General features: G+C 41.0%; 1 protein-coding gene across 1 annotated transcript in view; it reads left to right on the top strand.

Annotated features, from left to right (window-relative positions):
• Positions 1-5,860: 5,860 nt before the first annotated feature.
• The window catches only part of MAP3K2 (mitogen-activated protein kinase kinase kinase 2), an 82,490-nt gene continuing 72,903 nt past the window's right edge, over positions 5,861-15,447 (top strand). Inside the window, exon 1 of the mRNA XM_047722710.1 lies at positions 5,861-6,433. The gene's annotated coding sequence lies outside the window, so the exon portion shown is untranslated. The remainder of the gene's footprint in view (positions 6,434-15,447) is intronic.

Below are 15,447 nucleotides of genomic sequence, written 5' to 3'. Positions count from 1 at the left end.
CAGAGCCCTGTGGTACAGACTGGGATGGGGGTTGTGTTTCTAACACTTCTGTGTGTGGCCCCTTGTCCTCATTCTCCAATACAGCCTAGAAGGTATTCCAGGATGGAGAAAGGGATGAAGACAGAGAAGCCAAAGCAGTTGTCTCTTGAGGAAGGGTCTCTCAAGGTTCTTGGATGGACACTTCATTGATTTCCCTTTTACTAGTACCTAGTCACAGGACCACATTTAGGTGCAAGGGAGGCGGTTTATTATAGAAGGTCTATTGCTCAGCCAAAATTTGATTTTTATGGAAAAGGCAGAATGAACTCAGGGGCACCATTAGCAGATTTTTAGCAAGAACAAAAGGGGCAGTCTGCTGGATGGCAGATGTGAGATTGCCCTTAGTGAAGAGAATCACAAGCACACTTAGCCTCAGATTTTTGTTTTGTTTTGTTTTTATTTAAATTCAATTAACATAAAATGTATTATTAGTTTCAGAGGTAGAATTTAGTGATTCACCAGACTTATATATTACCCAGTGCTCATTACATCACAGATTTTGGTTTCTAGTGTTATTCTCTAATAAGAGAAAACAGAACTCCATGGAGAATGGCTGATTCTAGGACTGGGGTAGAAATATTCAAGATGAGTCTGGCACATTTGGTAATGCCAGAAAGTAAGGAAGTACTCAAAAAGTAGGAAAAGCAAAGAAAATCCCACAATTGTGGGGAAATGTCAAAGGGTCACAGGAACCAATGGAAAGAACTCCAAATGGCCAAATCTGGAACAATTTGAGCAACAAAGTAAATATATTATATTGGATTACAACCCAAAGTGTAAAATATCTGTAAGTCCATATTAATATAAATAAATTGATTGCATAAATAATAACTGAGAGAAGATACACATTTTTTATGGAGAATTCCAAGGAATTTATATATATACTCTGCACTTTTAGGAAGTGAAACACAACTCCCCACTCCTTAGGTGGGAGCACTGTGATTTCCTTTCAAAGAGCACAATATGGAAAGTGGGGGGGAGAAAAGAGTGTGAGAAATCTGACAAGTGAGGATTTAAACAGGCAACCAAGGTCAACCTCAACAGCCGTAAGTCATGCTGATGATGCGTACCCCTGATAGGTTGTGATAAGAAAGGCATGCTACCTCTGTGATAGTCACCCTCAAATTCATAACCCTAGGTTAAGCATGAGAAAAACATAAGACACACCACAGTGAAGGAAAAGTTTACAAAATACCTGACCAGTGCTTCTCAGAACTGTTAAGGTCATCAAAAACAAGGGACATCACAGTCAAGAGGAGCGTAAGTCAACAGGAGGACCGAATATAAAGTGGGATACTAGATGGCATTCAGACACAGAAAAAGGACATTAGGTAAAAACTATGGAAATCTGAATGAAGTGTGGACTTCAGTTAATTACAATTTATTAATATTGGTTCCCTAATTTGACAAATGTTTCAGATATTAATAATTGAAACTGGATGTGGGGTATATGGGGACTCTCTGTACTATCTGCTCAATTTCTCTATAAATATAAATCTGTTCTAAAAAATTAAAAGATTATGAGAAAGAGAGAAACAGAGAGTGAGAATGAATATATGAATCCTTCCCCTTTCCTGGGTAGGATGCCAAGCTATTTGGAGGTGAGGAATTCACCTCTGACAGCAGAGATGACAATTCATGGCCTAACCAACTTGGGCCCCTCTATTGGGTTTTCGCTATATAAGAAAAGAATCTTCTATAAGAAAAGAATCTTCGCTTTTCAAGCTGTTTTGGGCTAGGTGTTTTGATCCTTGCAGCTGAATGCATCCCAACTGATAGTCCTCAGATCACTTCCTCAGCTACTGCTGTGGTTTAGATCTTTATCTCCTTACTCAAGATCTTTAGCCTGCTTAAACACCTTTCCTTCCTCATCGGTTGCTCTCTTCTCTGGGTTTACCCCCTGGCTACATTTCTCCCAATATCCCAAGGCCAGTGATTCCTACCCTTCCCAGGACAGGGCTATTCTCTTATACTTCCAAGCTTGTGTACACTTGAGTCCTTCTGCCTGGAATGCCCATTCTTCCATCCTGATTCCTCCCAGCAAATAACTTCCTGAATTTAAGTTTCAGCTCACCATGTGTGACGGGCAGGATTCTCATATGTCCCTGAAGATCCCACTGGTAAAGATGGCCTGCATAGGGCGCCTGGGTGGCTCAGTGGGTTGGGCCACTGCCTTCTGCTCAGGTCATGATCTCGGGGTCCTGGGATCGAGTCCCGCGTCGGGCTCTCTGCTCAGCAGGGAGCCTGCTTCCCTCTCTCTCTCTCTCTCTGCCTGCCTCTCTGCCTACTTGTGATCTCTCTCTGTCAAATAAATAAATAAAATCTTTAAAAAAAAAAAAAAAAGATGGCCTGCATAGCCCTTGGTACTGTGAATATAATGAACTATACTTCTATGATTAGATTATGCGGTATGACATATTGATTTTTTAAAAAAGATTTATTTATTTTAGAGTTTTATTTATTTATTTAGGGTGAGGGGCTGAGGAAGAGAGAGCCCCAAGTAGACTCTACACTCCGCGTGGAGCCTCACACAGGTCTAGTCTCATGACTGAGCTAAAACCAATGGTTGGATGCCCAGCTGACTGCACCACCCAGGCACCCAACACAATTGATTTAAGAACAGGTTATCTGGGAGGGGCTGATTTAATCATATGAACTTTTTAAAAATCAGAGAGTTTTCTCTGACTGGTAACAAAAGAGGAAGTCAGGCAGAGATTCAGCATGTGAGGGGGATTTGATTTTCAAGAAATTCTCTGTTGCTGGCTTTGAGAACAAAGGGTGGGGTCACATGGCAAGGAATGCGGGAGGCCAGGGTGGGGGGGAGCTCTAGAAGTTGACAGCAGGCCCTGGCTGATTGCCAGCAAAGAAATAGGGACCTCAACTCTACAACCACAAGGAAATGAATTCTGCCAACAACAAGAATGAGGATGGAAGTAGATCTTCCCCAGAACGTCCAGGTAAGAACCAGCCCAGCTGATGTCCTGATGATACCGAACAGAGAACACAGCCATGATGCCATGCAAAATCTGACCTACGGAGCTATGAACTACTAAATAGGCGTTGTTTTAAGCCACTAAGTCTGTGGCAGTTGGTTATGCAGCAATAGAAAACTCATATACCATGCCTCTCCTCTGAAGTCTTCCCTCACTCCTCAGCGCACCTGTGACTTCTCTCTGCTGCTGGGGCACCTCATACACAGCTCTGCTACCGGGCAAGTCATTATTATAATAATCCACTTAGCAGTCTGCCCTCCTCACAAGATTCCAGAGTTCCTGAGAAATGTTGGAATCTATCACTTCATCATTGCGATCTCTGGCACAGAGCAAGAAAGCAAAAAAAAAAAAAAAAAAAAAAAATAGTGGTTAAATGAAGTTTCATCAAGAAAAAAAATCCCAAGATCACAATTTGTAATCATATATACTAAAATCGCCAAAGATGCAGGAGATTTAATGTCTTAGCAAGAGAAAAAGTCACCAATGTAAAAAGAGAATGGAGAAAAAAAAGTGTTAATATTCGTGTAGGGCTTTTCTGAGGAACCAGATGTGAATGAAGTCTCCAGGTAAGTTGATGAGGGAAGAAGTAAGCAGAAGTATGAGGAAAAATTCATCTCTACATTACTTAGTAAACAGGTATTTATTGAGTGTCTGCTATGCAGTCAGGCCAGGAACTGTGGAAAACAATACAAGATTTAAATCTTGCCCTCAAAAATACTAAGAACTCCTTTCTGTGGCATATCAGGCTTAGAATGTTAGAATCAAAACACTTAAAAACCTTGACTTTGGGGTGCCTGGGTGGCTCAGTGGGTTAAGGCCTCTGCCTTCGGCTCGGGTCGTGGTCCCAGGGTCCTGGCATCTAGCCCCACATCAGGCTCTCTGCTCAGCGGGGAGCCTGCTTTCTCCTCTCTCTCTGCCTGCCTCTCTGCTTACTTGTGATCTCCATCTGTCAAATAAATAAATAAAAAATTTTAAAAAACAACAACAAACCTTGACTTTATGTGTACTTAAGCTTTAAAATCCCCTATTTTCTAAACAAGTGGGAGCAAATTGACTTTCTGTTGAGCTCTGAATTTTTTTTTTTAAGATTTTTTTTTAAAATTTATTTATTTGACAGACAGAGATCACAAGTAGGCAGAGAGGCAGGCAGAGAGAGAGAGAGAGAGGAGGAAGCAGGCTCCCCATGGAGCAGAGAGCCTGATGCGGGGCTCGATCCCAAGACCCTGGGATCATGACCTGAGCCGAAGGCAGAGGCTTTAACCCACTGAGCCACCCAGGCGCCCCTGAGCTCTGAATTTCTGAGGTCCTTTGGTATTGGCCCTTCTTTGTGTTGGCTGCCTAATTCTCTGCAGAGCAGATGAACCATTATCAGCTCAGGCTGATAGTCATTTAGGTTGTTTTGAGGCTCTCTCTCTTACAAACACCTGTCAAATAACAACTTCACTCCTGTGCCTTTTACATCTCTGTGAAAGGGTCTGTAATGAGAATTCGAGGAAGGGGACTCAGATATTTTGTTACTACACAACACTCTCTCCCTCAGTTCCTGCCCCACGGATGCTAGCTCCCTTGAGGAGCTAGGACTCCCTAAGTTGGAGCAGTTGCTCACCTCCAGGCCTGGTGGGTGTGGCTCCCATCTCTCACAATTCAGTTGCTCGAATGGAAATGTGGTCTGGAATACGCAGGAAGGGGTGAGATCCATAATGTACCGAGAAACCAAGTAGACGCTGAGCGAGGGAAAAAATGGTACAGGAAGTTGTAAGGGGGGGAGTACTTGAGGAAAGAAGAGGTGGGGCGGAAAAGATGTTTCCTGGGTCAGAGTAGCGTGGGCTAAAAACAGAATACAGGTCACTTCGCGGTGGACCTCCAACGCCAACACGATTAATTTGTGTTTTACCCTGTGGGCGATGGAGAGTGAAGGAAGGAATTAGTGAAAAGAGATTCAGGTTTCAGATTATGCTACTAGCTCGAGGGGTGGGGTGTCAACTCATCTCTGAGCTGTTTCCACATGTGTTAAACTGGGAAAGTAGTACTTGCTGGACCGACCTAGAATGGTGATAGGAACTAAACAGAGAACAGCTGTAAAACTTAGAAGGCCGAGCCCGGGTGTGTGTTGGGGGGGCGTGGTTTACTGTTAGTTGACAAGCTGACAATAATTTCTAAAGTCCTTCAGTAAAAAATTCTGGGGGTGCCTGGGTGGCTCACTGGGTTAAAGCCTCTGCCTTCGGCTCAGGTCATGATCCCAGGCTCCTGGGATGGAGCCCCGCATTGGACTCTCAGCTCAGCAGGAAGCCTGCTTCCTCTCTCTCTGCCTGCCTCTCTGCCTACTTGTGATCTCACTCTCTGTCAAATAAATAAATAAAAACTTAAAAAAAAAGAAAAAAGAAAAAAATTCTGCAATGAAGTCCGAAAATCAAGAGGCAGATGGCTTGTTGCCTGCAAACAACATGCTACGGACTCAGAGTCGCTCGCAGTCTTTCATTGCTCTGCTGCTCCGCGCCGGGCTCAAAGCCCACGCAGGAGACACTCCCCTGGGTTTGCTTGGAAGTCTCCCGCGCCGAGGAGTCCCGCAGAAGGTGGGGGATATAGACGCGCGTGCGTGTGCCCGGCGCACCGGGACCCGAGCCGCGGCTGGGAGATAGGGGCGGGGCTCGCGCCGGGGCTGACCGGGGCTGGGAATCCCCGCACTGCCCAATGCTGCGGGAAGCAGAGCGTGTGTGGGCGCAGCCGGCCACTGCGCAGGCGCGGGAACGGTCCTCTCGGCCTGCGTGCGGCGTTGCAGGCTGGGCGCGCGCGCCCGTGGCGGGTTCCGCTCCCGGCGGGCGGAGGGCTGCGCGCGCACAGGCGAGCCGTCCGTGACGTGCGCCGCGCTACGCCCGACGTCACGGGTCCGTGTGTAGTGGCGGCCCGCTGCCCTCAGCGGCAGCGCCTGACGAAAGTGGTGCGGCCGCTGGGTGCGGTGTTCAGGGGTCGTGCGGCGTGCGGCGGCTACGAGGGCGAGGACGACGACGACGACCGGCAGGCCCGGCACCTCCAACCGCGGAGTCGCCGCTCCTGCCCCTTCTCCGGCCTCTGGCGGCGCCCGGCCCACGGCTTCCTCCTTTCCTGCTCAGCTTCGCGCGGGCCTCGGGGCCGCGGCGGCTAGAAGTACCGAGGGGAGCCGAGAGGCCCTGGTCGGCCGCGACCGTCCACGCGCACTCCACCCCGCCCGGCGCGGGCTCCATGTGAAGGAGGGATCCGGCCCGCGCCAGACTCCTCGCGCGCCCCTCCGGCCCCCGGGGGCCCGCGGCCTCCCCCGACAGGGGGGCGCGGTGACAGGCCGCGCGGGGGCGGAGGGGCGGGCTCGGAGGCAGTGGCTGCCCCTCCTCGGGCCTGCGGCTCCCTACGTCCCCGCGGAACGGCCGGTACGTGCTTGTGTTTGTGTGGGGCGGGGGCCGTGGCGGGCCTGTGCGCGGCTCCCCAGGCAGGGATTTCGCTAGGTGGTTGTCCTCCGGGTGGAGAGATTTCGGGGGTCCCTGCATCTTGTCCTGAACCGCAAGTCTGAGCGCAGTAGACTGCTGGGCTGTGTAGCTGTCAGACACGTACTTTGCATGGATTTTAGAAGGAAGATTGCAGGCTGCCCTCTGGGAGAAGTGTTACATGCAGTAAGCGAAAAAGTGCTTGTCTTTGCACTGTCACACTGTGATAATCTACTGATTGGGAAGGGGGGGGGTATGATTTTTCAAGCTTTAGGATTTACCGTTCGGCCGGCAGTTGTCTTGCTTTGTCTGACTTCGTCTTCTCAGCACAATGAGGTCGGTAGGGATCTCCCCATTTTACAGATGAAAAATTGAGTCTCGGAGAGATTAGGGAATTTGCCCAAGGTCATGCAGCTGGTAATTTGGGAAGCCTTATTTCCCATATATGTATTTTCTGTAGGACTGTATTTTTGAGTCTTGAAAAAAATTATGTGAGGAAAATGAGAGTTGGAGAGTTTCTTCCTAGGAGTAAATTCTAAACGTAGGTATATTTAGCTTTCTTGTACTTAGGCTGTTCAGTGTGTTTTGCTGCAGTTTAGCCAAATAATTTTCTTGGCTTTTTTTTTCTTTTTAAAAATTACTTTTATTTTTATTTATTTTTTTTTAAAGATTTTATTTATTTATTTGACAGACAGAGATCACAAGTAGGCAGAGAGGCAGGCAGAGAGAGAGAAAGGAGGAAGCAGGCTCCCCGCTGAGCAGAGAGCCCGATATGGGGCTCGATCCCAGGACCCTGGGATCATGACCTGAGCCGAAGGCAGAGGCTTTAACCCACTGAGCCACCCAGGCGCCCCTAAAAATTACTTTTAAAAGGTGGCGCCGGGCACCTTTACCCGTTTGCAGTAAAAAAAAAATTAACAGAACAGAAAAAAGAAATTAACTTTTATTAAAAAAAGAAATGTAATAAAATTAAAAAAGGATGACACAAAAAAATAAATATAATTGGTAAAATGCATATTTCCTGAAAAGTTAAATTTTACTTGTGCAGTTTGTTCGACAAATACAGGGAACTCTCAGTTAGGTTATTAGCTTGAGATTTCCTTATTGCAAAACTTGTTGCTGACTTGTGTGGCAATGGCTGAACATACTTAGTAATTGGTGCAGTCTTATGCAATATTTCTGAGTTATCAAAATTAGTGAGTAGAATATAGTAGAAAGTTATCTTGTAATGGTGTGATTTTTTTTCCCCTTTCATTGGTGTGTGGTGACTGATAAGTGCTTATAAACCAAAAATTGTCATTTTAGCATTGGCTCGTATTATTTCTTTGATTATCGTTAGGAAAAAGGGTATTTCTTTTTATAGAAGAAAATATTAATAGATTCCTTTGAATAGCGGAGGCTTAATGTATAGTTAGAAATGTTTAAGGAATGTATCCAATTACAGTACTGATTTTCTCCAGTATATTATCAGGTTTAAGAAAATTTGTAGTTGAATATTTTTGTGTTGTCTCTGTGGTGAAAAGGTCAAATTATAGAGTCGACAAGTGGTTAGTTCATAGATTGATTTGTTTGGTTAAAATGTGAACTATTTTGAGTCCTGTTGATTTATATTGACTGTGATACCATTATAGAATGGTTATCTTGGTGTGATACCCATGTGTCTCTTTTGAGAGAAGTAACTGTTAAAGGCTTATTTTTAAAAATTGGATTACATTATGGACTGAGTCTATTAATGGATCTTTCATTTTTAGTTCACCTTGCTGCTACCAAAGCGGTAAACTGTGCTTAATAGATGCTGTGTTAAAATGAAGCCACGTTAGGGTCCTGACAGCTTTGGTTTTGGGTTCATCTTTTTTTCCTTTGTAGAACTGGAGCTCTCTGGGCTCCTTCGTACCCTCCCCCAACTTTTTTTTTTTTTAATATGAAATAATTTCAAGCATGTAGGAAATTGCTAATAGAGTGAATCATGATCCTTTAGATTCAGTATTGACATCTTGTATTTACTTTATCTGTAAATATGTGTGTATTATTTTTGGTTCAGCCATTTGAAACTAAGCTGTAAACATTATGACACTTTATCCCTAAAAATGTCAGCATACCTTTCCAAAGGTGGACATTTCCTAACATAGTCAAAATACCATTATTGTTAATTTTTTTAGTTCATACTTTCCGATCAGTAATTAGTTCTTAGTTTCTTAATTGATAATTCCTTAACGTAACCTAACATTCATATTTAAATCTCATATTTAAATCTCTCTATGTATGCTGTTTGGTCATTTATGATTTTTTCACACCCAGTCACACCAGACAAGATACAAGATTTATTCACTGCATTTGGTGGTTAAGTCTCTTTGATCTCTTTGAATCTAGAACAGTTTCACCTCCCCCTTTTAAAATGAAGTTGCTTTTTCTTTTTTTTTTAAGATCAAGCCAGTGGTCTTATAAAATGAGTTACATTTTCTATTTGTCTGATTCCGAAACACCCCCCCCCCACCACCAATAGTGTCATTTAGTGTGTTCTTATGTTCCCCTGTATTAGTTAACTGTAAGCTAGCTTTAAAGGCTTGATTAATTTCAAATTAAATATTTTGGGCAAGAATAACCCTTAAGTGATACTGTGTAGTTCATATTGCTTCCCATCAGGTCATATACTGTCAAGTCCCATTATTTGTGATGCTGAGTTTGATCACTTGGTTATGGGGGTTAAGGTAAGGTTTATTTTCCCCACTGCAGTTAGCAATCTGTGGCATGATAAATTAGCACTGTAGTGCTAGCTGTTCCCCAATAATCTGTCACTGAATAGTTGTAGCATATATTGCTGACTCTTGTTAGGCTAAACTTTTGAATTTCAGTGTTACTCTTTTGTTGGTATATATATAGAAACAAAAATCACAGGAATTATAAAATATCCTATACAACTATATTAATCAGATTCTGATTTTGTGGGTTTAAAAAATTTTTAATCATTAATTAAAATTTATAAATTAACATTTTTAGTTGTGAATTCAAGGTATCTCCTGTTATGAATTTAAAAAAACCAAAACTGGCTTCTGAAAAATGGGAAAAACTCAATGCCTCTCTTTTCCTGGACTCTCACTGAAGGAGTGTGTTTAAGTTTTTCTTAGTCAATATTTGTTGACAGACAAAAATAACTAGAAATATAGTAAAGGAAGAATGGATTTACTAAAAACATTTTGAGAAAATCTCAATTTTCTGGTATAATGCAAGGAGCACTGGATTGAGGGTCAGAATATCTGAATTCTAATTGTAATTCCACCACTGTAAAGTTTAAGAATTAAAATTTTTTTGACTTCACTTAGTGTTCTCATTCAGAAATGACCAAGTTAGTAAACATTTATGAATTGATTTTTATTGAAATATAATTGATACACAGTATCCTATTAGTTTTAGGTGTATATCATAGTTATTTAATATTTTTTACATTACAGAATGATCTCCACAATAACTATAGATACCATTTGTCACTTTACAAAGTTATTATAATTTTGTTCGTTATATTCTCTATGCTGTATATTACCTTCCTGTGAGTTATTTATTTTATGAGTACTGTGATTTCTGATAATGAGGTATGTTGGCTACATTTAGAGGTGAACCTCATTTTAATTAAGCCAGGTAGAAATAAATCAAATATATGTAATATAAAATTGAATTTATTTCCCAACTAATTAACTGACATTTAATAGGTTATTATTATTATTTTTTAAGATTTTATTTATTTATTTGACAGACGGAGATCACAAGTAGGCAGAGAGGCAGGCAGAGAGAGAGGAGGAGGAGGAAGCAGGCTCCCTGCTGAGCAGAGAGCCCGATGCGCGGCTTGATCCCAGGACTCTGGGATCATGACCTGAGCTGAAGGCAGAGGCTTTAACCCACTGAGCCACCCAGGTGCCCCAGGTTATTGGTTTTTAAAAAAATTCTTTTACGTTACTGTTTTAGAGAAGTTTTGTAATAGGATTTACTTAAGTTACGGATTCTCTTATTAAAAATATGATTTGGGGCGCCTGGGTGGCTCAGTGGGTTAAGCCGCTGCCTTCGGCTCAGGTCATGATCTCAGGGTCCTGGGATCGAGCCCCGCATCGGGCTCTCTGCTCAGCAGGGAGCCTGCTTCCTCCTCTCTCTCTGCCTGCCTCTCTGCCTGCTTGTGGTCTCTCTCTCTGTCAAATAAATAAATAAAAAATCTTTAAAAAAAAAATATGATTTAGGGGCACCTGTGTGGCTCAGTTGGTTAGATGTCCCAATTCTTGATTTCCTCTCTGGTTGTCTGCTTGGGAGTCTTATCTCTCCCCCTCTGCCTCTTCCTTTCCCCTCCCCCACAGTTGATGGGTGCTTGCAGGGAAGAGTGCTTTTATCTCTCTCTCTAAAATAAATAATCTCTTTAAAAATATGATTTAATTCATTAAACAGTTTACATGAAGTTTTTTCACACCTTTTTGTAAGTCAGGATGAACTGTATATATAGAAATGAAGAATCTTTCCCCTTATTCTCAAGTGTTGTGTGAGGTATAGCTTTCTATCTGTACGCATACTTAGTTTATAAGAAACGCGTCTGTATAGTTTTTTGTTTTTTGCCTTGTAGATCCCTGGGATTTATTGGGAATATTGGTTGACTGTATTTTTTATGATGTTAATCATGAATTGGCTTTGTATTTTGTATTGTTGTCAGTTTATTGTTACTTAACTCTTAGATTGTTGTTTAATTTTTTGGTTACACTTTGTCTTCCCAACTGCCAGGATAGGGTAGAATTTTTGGAATCTTTTCTCTGACTTGCACACTGCCTTTCTTCTAAGTGCTGAAGAGTGTTTTGTTTGAGATTCATAGTACCATTAATTTTATAAGCATTATGTGGTTTATAAATTTTGGGAGGTTTTTTTTAAAGGTAATTTTCCCCATTTGTACAGTTAGTGATTTGTGTGGACTTTAATTAATAATTACTAATTAAAAAATAGGTTAAGATATGATTTTATCAGCATTCTTTGGTAATTCCCAAATTAAGTCCCCTCATCACCACTACCTCTGAATGCTCCTCAAGCACACTGCACCTGCTTCTACCATGGTACTCACCACATAGTTCTATAATTATTTCCTTGTCCTCTATTAGGAAGTTAGCTCTTTCAAGGACAGAGGCAGTGTTTTGTTGATTTTGGTGCACCTAGATGCCTGGAGCCAAATGTTTATTGAATAAATACAGAATTGACAGACAGAAGGGACCTCTTTTCATAGTGTCCTAAGATTCTTAAAAGGTGGTGCCTACCTAATCACTGATCATTTACAAAAGGTTTCTTCTTAATTTGTTGGTTGTTTTCTTTGTTCTCCTTTGTGGTATTGTTTATTTAGCAAATATAAGCATTTTGTACATTCTAGGCACTGATTTAAGATAGTCACTTAATCCCTGTTAACAACCCAGTGAATTAGTTACTATTATTATACTCCTATTACAGATTATGGAATTGAAGCACAGAGATAGTAACTGGCCCATGTTCACACTTCTTGTGCTTGGTGGAGGTGGAGTTTGAATGCAGGCAGCCTAGTTCCACAATCTGTGCTCTTAACAATTGCACCGTGTTGCCTCTCTGCTTTATCAGGGCAACCAGAAAATTAGATTTACTCGCCAGAGTACTGTCATTACCATTCATGGAGTGCCTGCTATGTACCAGGATGGGGAAAGCATTTTAGAAGACCTTGAAGAGGAGACAGTACTTGAAATGAGTTAACATTAGTAAACTCTACAGAGTTATTGAAAAAATTAAATATAGAAAACATAAAGAAGAAAAAATTAGTAATCAGTAAAGAGTTTGTACTTGGGAGTTAGATCTGAATATGAGCTCTGCTGTTTATCCTTTCTATGTCTCATTTATGTGTAAAATAGAGATAATGGGACTTGTAGGTTTGTCATGAGGTTTAAATGAGATAATATGTTTAGTATAGGGCCTTGCATATAAAAAGTTTTCAAAAAAATTGCCCATAGTTCACTTAGGTTATGTCTATTTTAATGTATGTAGAAACCATTCTTTTTGATGTGATTAGGAATGGTGATGGTTAGTTTAATTTTTAAAAAATATAAGGGGAATTAAAAATGACACATTTTTATTTTAAATATTTTATTTAAAAAAAAACATGGATATGTAATGAAGTCTGAGTTATGTGATCCATCTAGAATTGTATGATTATTCACTTTAGTCTTTTACAGTTTATTCACCTATTCTCACTTTAACAATAGTTTTTTTGAAATTAGCCTTTGAGTTTTTCCAAACACTCAACTTCATTTTCATGGAAACAAAAACTGTCTTCACAGTCACAATTTCATTGGTTTATATAATATTTAAACTGTATAATTATAACAAATACATAAACATATTTGATTCTTGGTATGTTGATGAGTGCAGAAATGTACTGGTTTGATAAAAAATAAGCTTAATTAATATTGAATGTTCCAATATTTTATCGGAAGACATTATAGAGAGGTAGAGAGTGTTGGTTAATTTGCCAAGTTGGTTTGTTAAGGAGGATGGATAAGAAAATGTTGATTCATTGCCTTCTATTTCTGAGTTCATGGATGTATGTATTATATAGATATTTAAGTGAATAGAGAATGTAGATTGAAAGCTAATAGTCATTATATCTCAATTTTATCTCAGTTCTTCCACTTCTTTCCCCCCCTAATCTGTGTCTTTGTTTTTTCTTTGTATTATGGTTCTTTGGCAATGTGTATAGTTTTCAGGTTTCCATTCTCCATCCTTCATGTTTGTCATAATTTCTCAGTATTTTCATCTCTATTATTTTACTTAGCATTCTAGGAGAGCTGCTTGTATTTGACACAATGTGGTTGCATAACCACATTCACAGTTCTGTTCTTTTGCCCTCCAATGTGTACTAAAAAATATTTTTCATCTAATGAGTATTTCTGTAGTTGAATTTCTATTATCTTGGTAATCCTTGGTCTTTCCCATTTCCCCCCCCCACTCACATCCTTGTTTTGGATCTCAGCCTGGTCTTTGCTTTAGCTTTTGTTTATGTTTCATAAAGGCATGTCTGTCTTCTGGCATTGAGGATATCACACAATTTTCTACAAATTTCAGACTGTATCTTGAGAGGAAGAAGTAACATTTGAATGTCTGTTACATGCCAGAAGCCTTACACACATTAATTTTATAGTAACCATGGTAGATCATATTCTGATTTTTACAGGCAAAGAAATTGAGGCTTAGAGGTGTTAAGAATCTTGTTCATAGTTGGGGATTTTGCTTTGCTCTTCTAGTTAGAGCAAGGGTTCCTTAGCCTTTCTCAGCCTCCACATTGTTTACATGAAGCATTCTCCTTGGAAGTCGCTTCACTGCAATTTTCTGGGGGTAGGGCCAACATAATTTTTGGAAAATACACTCAACTACAGATACTATACTTAACCTCTCATTCTTTATAATTGTTAAATCAGAGATTTCTGATAAATATTTGGGTAAATCTGAATGATTTCTTTGTATTAAGCATAATTTTCAGTGGAATGAGAATAAACTGGTCCATTTTAAGTAAATGGTATAGGGAGTATGTTAATATTTCTGGTATCTAGGAGAAGTGATTTGAAAGAGTTTAATGCACTTGGTCAGAGAATTGAGAAAGAGGATGAACATGAAGAATTTTCAGTCTAGTTTTAAATTAAGTTTTAGATTATCATTCTGAATAGGCTATGAATAATAACCCTCAAAATCAGGGGCTTAAAACAAAGATTTAAAAAAATTTTTTTTATTTTAAAGATTTTATTTATTTATTTGACAGTTCACAAGTAGGCCGAGAGGCAGGCAGAGAAGGGGAAGCACCTGGGGCCAGTGTCCTTCATTTCCCAGAGCCTTACTCCCACAGCACCTGCTCATTGTTCTGAGTCCCTGCCAGTGGCCCCTCTCTCTGCTGGCTTCACCAGCCCCTTTGTGTTTCCAAACTTGGTTTTATAATTACAATTATAAATTGTAATTGATGCGGGGCTTGATCCCAGGACCCTGAGATCATGACCGAGCCGAAGGCAGAGGCTTAACCCACTGAGCCACCCAGGCATTCCCAAAGATTTATTTTTTGCTCATGGTGTGTGTTCACTAAGGGTCAGTTGGACTGCTTCTGCTCAGTAGTGTAATCCTTACTTTGAATCCCACTTTGAATCCTTATTTTGGGGCCTCACTTGCTAGTAGCTACTATCTGGAACATATCTGGTTGCCATAGGTAAAGGAAAAATACACTGTAGTGTGTTTTTCCTTTATATTGTGCTTCCTGGGAAGGAAATTTGTTTGTTTGTTTGTTTGTTTTATCCTTCTAGGTTCTTTGGTAAATTGCCATAAGACTGATAAACTGAATTGCGTACGCGAGCCACATTAGAATATGAAACCTACAGGTAGTCAGGCAGTTGAGGCTTATGCTGTCCTGAGCAGAGGAGAAGGGGTAGGGGGTCTGATACTTCAAAGTGGGGGAGGAAGACAACAATTTATGGGAAGATGGTAAGAGCAGATGTTTGATAAACATGTTTGCCATGCTTTGTGCAGACAGTGGGCCAGAGGGGAGGAATTTGATCTCCAGGTCCTGCTAGTTCCCTTGCAATTACCATGGCTCCCCATATTCTTTGCAGTTATCTCTGGTGATAGTTTAGATAGACTGGCCCTCTATCTAAATTCTTTTAGGCAGTTAAGGGGAGGTAAAAAGCTCTTCATTAATCTTTTGGGCCTTGATTAACTTCAGTTCAAACTAATCCACATGCCAAAGTGGTATATTTGGAGGGGGCTTGTTCTGAACTTCTTCACACTCAATACTTTGACACCTCTTGTCACCAGAAATGTGTATGTGGGAGGGGTTTCCACACCTTTAACAATTCTGTAGTACCAGCCAAAGAAACTGTCAGATTCGACAGGTTAAGACTGCCCTCCCTTCAGACCCAGTGGCAAGGCTAGGTAGTTGCCTGTGCTTT

This window comes from Lutra lutra, chromosome 3 (assembly GCF_902655055.1).
Source record: "Lutra lutra chromosome 3, mLutLut1.2, whole genome shotgun sequence".
NCBI classification, from domain to species: domain Eukaryota; kingdom Metazoa; phylum Chordata; class Mammalia; order Carnivora; family Mustelidae; genus Lutra; species Lutra lutra.
This window is presented reverse-complemented; position numbering and strand designations above follow the sequence as displayed.